The sequence below is a fragment of the Molothrus ater genome, chromosome 5 (genome assembly GCF_012460135.2).
Source record: "Molothrus ater isolate BHLD 08-10-18 breed brown headed cowbird chromosome 5, BPBGC_Mater_1.1, whole genome shotgun sequence".
Lineage (NCBI taxonomy): Eukaryota > Metazoa > Chordata > Aves > Passeriformes > Icteridae > Molothrus > Molothrus ater.
In genome coordinates this window covers 72,859,706-72,865,705 of record NC_050482.2, presented here as the reverse complement: position 1 = coordinate 72,865,705, position 6,000 = coordinate 72,859,706, and the positions used below count along the sequence as shown (strand labels likewise).

The 6,000-nt window shown below is 52.1% G+C and overlaps 1 long non-coding RNA gene across 1 annotated transcript; it reads right to left on the bottom strand.

The window, feature by feature from the left end:
• Positions 1–842: 842 nt before the first annotated feature.
• On the bottom strand, positions 843–1,632 carry LOC118698369 (uncharacterized). Its single transcript, XR_004981875.2, has 5 exons — positions 1,504–1,632; positions 1,384–1,425; positions 1,119–1,289; positions 962–1,042; positions 843–881 (listed from the first exon to the last, which is right to left on the bottom strand). It is a non-coding gene; the product is annotated as an uncharacterized LOC118698369 (long non-coding RNA).
• Positions 1,633–6,000: the final 4,368 nt, after the last annotated feature.

Here is a 6,000-nt window from a genome sequence, read left to right as displayed (position 1 = left end):
GCGGCAGGGCAGAGCAGCTCCGGCACAAATGCGTGCGTACACCGGTGACACGGGATGGACGGGACGTGACAAACAATGGGCACGAGACACGGACGGAAATCCCTTGGAGAGGAAAATGGCTGCAAGGACTGAGAGAATGCAAAAGGAGATGATCGAGGTGAGACCGATGGTGAGATGGTGAGGCTCAGAGAACCCTGGAGGAAGAAGATCCTAACTGAATGATTTATTTCAAGAACTGCAAAGATGAATGCCCAGGAATCCTATGGTCAGAATCCTCTCCCTAACCTCAGATTCTTACAAGTCCTAATCCACCATAATGGATCCTGGCAGGGCATAGCTATCCATACAGCTCAGAAAAAGACCTGACAAGAGAAGACATCTGACTGGATGCTTCCAAAGAGAGAACTTTTGATTGCGGAGCTCAGACAGGTATCAGAATCGCATCTATGGCCTGGGTGCCGGGGCAAGGAATGCTGAGATCACAGATGCTAAGAATGATGCCAGGGTTTCTGCTAGGCCCCTCAAAGGCCTAAGGTAAAAGACCCGAGATATGCAAACAACACATAATGCACGATAGACAAGTGACACGATACACGTCGGGATTGCTCTGCCCTGTGCACCTCAGCACTGTGATCAAAAGTGAGACTTTCCTTTTATGGGCCTAAGGGCCCACTTCTTGGCTACCCTCATCTCCAGAGCTGACTCAACACCCCCCCCCCCCAGAGAGTCCCAACCCAGCACCCCACTTTCAGCCCCTATGTGGGTTGCAGCCCTCTACTTATCTCTCGGACGGGTGGGTGTGCCAATGCATGTCAGCTTCGATAGGAAGCGGATGCACCGTCTGGGAAGTCCCTGCTGACACGGGCTATTGTTCTCTTAGTCTGCCAAGAGAAAGGAAACCAAACGTGAGTGCACGATCTTAGCAGCATGGCAGCCAAAACACGACAAGTCTGCTACTCACCCTTCTCCTAAGAATGCTCGGCTCCTCGGGCTGCACGCTTCGGGCTCGCTTGGAGGCCGACGCCGTTGTCGCAGGGTGCGCCTGGGTAAAGTGGAGACGAGGTGATTTGCCATTGCTGTGACCTGAGTTGAGCCTCCCCCCTACCTCCTCCGCTCACCGCAACTCCTCGGCCGCTCCCGAGGGCTCCTCGGATGGGACCGTGAAATAGAAAATTTGAAGGCTTCATCATCACGGAGTCCTGTAATACTTCCATGGAGCTCATATTTGCAGGAAACCCGGTGCATCGGCCGGTTGGTGACAGGGGCCGGACATACGCCGAGTCGATTGCCTAAATCGCACAAACGAGAATGGATGCTTGTAGTTGCACCAGAGAGTGAGACTTGAGCAATAACCACTGCTTCTGTACGCTACTCAATGCTCACCTTGCCCACTCAGCCTTGACTGCTGCTCTCTGCTTTGACTTCCTAAAAAGAAAGACAAAGAACAGTGCTGTAACACAGACACCATTTACACTTCCTCGGCAGAGACAAATGGTGCCTCACCTGCTCGGGAGAAACCCCTCACCCGGGATGGGTACCTCTGGCATAGATTTAATCTATCTGAATCTGAAAAAGAGTTAGGACAAAAGTCAAAGGGCTGCGGGATAACTTAAGAGCTCCAGATATCTTGTGTCCATCGACAAATCCCACCTAGAGTCCAACTACACCCCACATTACAAATTCCAAGTCCCCGGGACTTCTCCTGTTGCAGCAGGTTATGCGGCAGGGCAGAGCAGCTCCGGCACAAACGCGTGCAGACACCCGTGACACCGAACGCGACAAACCGGGGGATGTTAAACATGACACATTAGGCTTGTGGTGAGAGCCTCGAGGGGAAAAGGGAGAGATATCTGACCAAAGGGACCCCAAAGACACACTAGGTAACACGGTACACCGGACAACATGACGTGGACCGGAACTGCTCTGCCCTGCCCACCTGCACGCTGCCATCAAATGTGGAGTCTCTCCCTTGAGCTGTCCTAAGAGGCCTTTTGGAGAAGATTGCTTTTCCCTCTGCTAATTTTTCAATCTATCCCAAGAACTCCCAACCCTCTACTCTCCCATCTCCGGGCCGTGGCCCCTGACTTATCTTTTGGATGATCGGTGATGTGAATCCACGTTGCACCTGAAATGAGTCTGCCTCGGAGGGCCCCGTGATCGCCTCTTAGCCTCTCTCGGTCAGCTACAATAAAGAAAATCAAAACCAAAGTATGAGTACAGAGTTATGTGGGCCAAATCCCAGCGAGTCAGCTACTTGCCCTCTCCTGAGTGTGCCTGGCTCCTTCAGGCTCCAGCTTCATCCTGATTCCAAGGGTGTGACCTTTATTATCAGTGGCACCTGGGTTAGAGAAAAGCAAAGTTAAATGGCATTCCTGTGAGTGCAGTGGATGACCTTGTGTGAGGAAAACATGGGAATGCCTCTGCTATGCTTCTGAAAAGCCTTGTGTGGGGGGGGGGGCCCTCAAATAAACACCCTTTCTCACCCTGCTGCCTGCAAACCCCCCTGCCCCCCAATAACTCCGAACTGGATACCTGCTCACCCTCCCTCTCCTAGTCACAAACCTCAACTCACCTGAAGCCTCAATCTCAAACATCATTTTTGACACTGGGCAGATGCCTCCTGTGACATGATGAATCTGCTGAAAGAAGTGCTGTGCTTGACACAACCTGGGATCTCTGGAAGCTGTGCACCTCCTAAAAACAATAAAAACACAAAACAAGAACAAAACCAGAAATTGCAAATGCGCTTTATCACCCCTAAACACAAAATCCGAAATCGTCACCTTAAATACTCCCTGTATTCCATGCTGTTTTCTTCACAGGATCTTCTCTGTTGCTTTAGATGCCCAGAAACAACTGCTGAAAACAGACTGAGATAAGCTGAAAGAGCCTCTTCACTGAAATGACAAGAGAGCCCTTACCCCAGCACATCCCAGAGAGGGAATGAAGCCCCTCAGCAAAGGCTGGGGTTAATATACCCCTGATGGTGCCCGCCTCCCATTCCCATGATGCCTGGGAAAAGGGAGGGGGCTAATCCCACCAAATATAAAAGCCCTCAGAGCAGCTACAGCTGTTTGGCTCCTCTGACTCAAATTCAAAGGGAATAAAGGCCTTGTTATTGAAGAAAGCTCTTCAGAAAAATAGCAGTGCTTTCTTTTTTGACACAACTACTTGGAGCAGAAGAATAGAAAAATGGTAAAACATAAAGCATTGTGTTTAGGTAGCATACCTAGATAAATTGGGTAATTTGCTGTTAACTTACATAATTATTCTGTGTTTAACAAAAGCCATCTAATAAATTAACACCCAAAACTCCAGCAGCCCAGCTGGCCCTACCAAATCTCTCTGTTGATACATACAGTAAACAAAACCAAAATCCCAGTAATACCTACCAGAAGTCTAGGAAAGAAACCTCTTGAAATTAATCCTACCTCAAATACAAACCAACCCATCCAGAAAGGTAGCTTCACTCAAAAAACTATTTACACAGAGTTAATAAGACCAAGAAATAAAACAACACACCATCTACCACCAACGAATACAACAGTGAAGGAAAAAACCCACGTTTTTTTCTTTTTTTTTAATTTCAACTAACTTCCTTTATTAGCTAGAACCAAAGATTTTGCCAGGGCTATAACAACAACAACTTCTTTTTCTTCTTTTCCTTCTGGAATGTCCCTTCTCCTTCCCAAATTCCTTACAACTTCTGAGTTTAAATCCAAGCCAAAAGCAAAATTCGTGCACTTGTGAGTCCGGTGCTCCTGTCAGATTCTGTCTCACTCCACATCTTCTTACGCTTTCAGTCTGAACGCTGTCCTGCCCTGATGAGTTTGACAGAAGAATTGGCACATGTTAAGAGAGCATTTCCCTCCCTCCCTCCCTCCCCAGAGCTGGTTTCCTTAGTGCATTTCAATCGATCCCAAGCCCGCAATGATGCGCGCTCACGTCAAGGCTCACAGCAAGCACGCAGCAGCTCAGGCTGACTTGGCTCCAGGGCTCCGTGCCTTGGATAGCTGAGAAAACTTCCCATGAGCCTCTGTCCCAAGACATTGGAATGCAATTTCCCTGCGCATTTGGTGGCAGCTTTGGGTCCCTCTGGGGGACGGCACCCAGCGTGACCCCCGCCCCTCGCCCGCCCCCCACCTGCTCCTGCACCGCAGTGGGGCTCCCTCTCCTGGGCACCTCGGGGTGCCCCCAACGGCATCAGAGCCCCGAGTCTTCACCCCCCCCCCCCCCTTTTCCTGACCCCCAAAGAAGGCTCAGAACGAATCCGACTGCCCTGGACAGCAGCGCAGCGCTTCCCCCAAGCCCTTCCCACACGTGCATGGCCCCAGCAAGGGATTCTGCTGCAACAAGAAAGCGGGGGCAGCCCCCAGAAGGCTTGAGGTTCCTGCCCAGCCTCGCTGTCACGGGCCGGGGGCAGCGAGAGAGGGAGCGGCACAGACGGCGGGGACGGCCCGGCACAGGGCGGGGGCCGCTCTCAGCGCGATGCCGGCAAAGCCGCAGCTCCGGCGCTGTCGGCCGGGCTGCTTGAGCGGCACGGGGGGATCCGCCGAGAGCCTCCGGCCCCGCGCGGGGACTCCTGCAAGGGCCCAGGGCCGCCGGGCTCCGGCCCTCGGGGCTTTATTCTCCGGCAGCCCGAGCCCCGCGGCTGCGGGGCAAAGAAGGAAAGGGGGCACGGGAAGAGAGGAGCGAGAACAGGGCATGAGAAAGGGCGGCGAGGGAGCTCGGGCTGCGCAGGAAAGCGGGACGGGAAGGGAAAGCCCGGGACGAGGGTACAGGGAGGCTGGGCAGAGGAAGGAGAGAGGGGGAACAGAAGGGAGTAGCGGGCTAGGGACAGGACAGGAAGGAGCCGGGTTTGTGAGGGGAGAGGGAATGGGGGAAAGGGAGCGAGAGAAGGCGAATACGGGGAGAAGGAAGGAGGGCTAGAGAGAGGGACAGGCGGGGAAGCCCCCCAGAGCCCCGGCTGCACCCCGAGCCCGGCCCGGCGCCTCGCCCTGCCCGGGATGCTGCGCTCGGCGGAGCTCGGCTCGCTCCGGAGACGCTCGGCTCGAGTCGGCTCTTGTCGCCTCAACTCGGCTCTTGGCGCCTGCATTCGCCTCTTCGGCAGAGCTCGCCTCGCTTCGGCCCAACTCCCAGCCGCTCGGTGCCTTCGGCGCGCCTCGGCTCCGCTCGGCTCGGCTCGGCTCGCTGACGGCGGGCAAGCGCCGCCGCCTCACGTTCAGCTCGCCCGGCTCGGGGCTCTCCCGCTGCCGCGTCCCGCCCGATTCCCAGTGCAAGTTCTACTAAGGCCGATGCTCTATTGCAGAGCTACCTTGATGTGGTAAACGATTCTTCTTAGTATTTAGGTTCCTTTGATAAGTAAAGATTTTTATTATTCTTTCCAACTTTGTTCATTTCCGTTCGCCCCTAGCAAGTGGGTTCCAGGAACATTCACTGCCTGAGAACGAGATGTGGAAGTCTTAAGCTCTGTGATAACTTTTTCCAACTCAGCAACAGAGTTGAGACAGAAATGAGAGTTTTCTTCTTTGAATTCATTTCTCCTCATTCCGTTCCATCCGGTCTGACACGGGCCAGGCTGGGCTCTACAGGTTACTGCTACTGTGAGCCCATGGGAATTCCAAGATATTGGCTGCTGCTTTTTGCAATCACATCGTCTGCAAAATGCTTTCAACCAAAAGTCTGCAAACCACAGGCTGTTAAAAAACTGGAGCATGGACGGTAAATAGTCTGAAACATTTGACAAATACTGATCCAAAATCCAAATTTAAAAGAAACAGCATCTAAACATTGAAAGGCAATATTGAGTAAAATGCCAAAATTTAATGCCAAAGTAATTTACAAAAGCAAGAGAAATGTATTTATAACTTTGTATTTTTTGAAAAGGTATAAAATTAGATTTGTGAAAGGACACAAATAAATGCTTTCAATAAAAGTATTTCAAACTCCCATTCCCGGTTTTCCCTTATCTTCTGAGGGATTTAACAAACACTGCTTGAT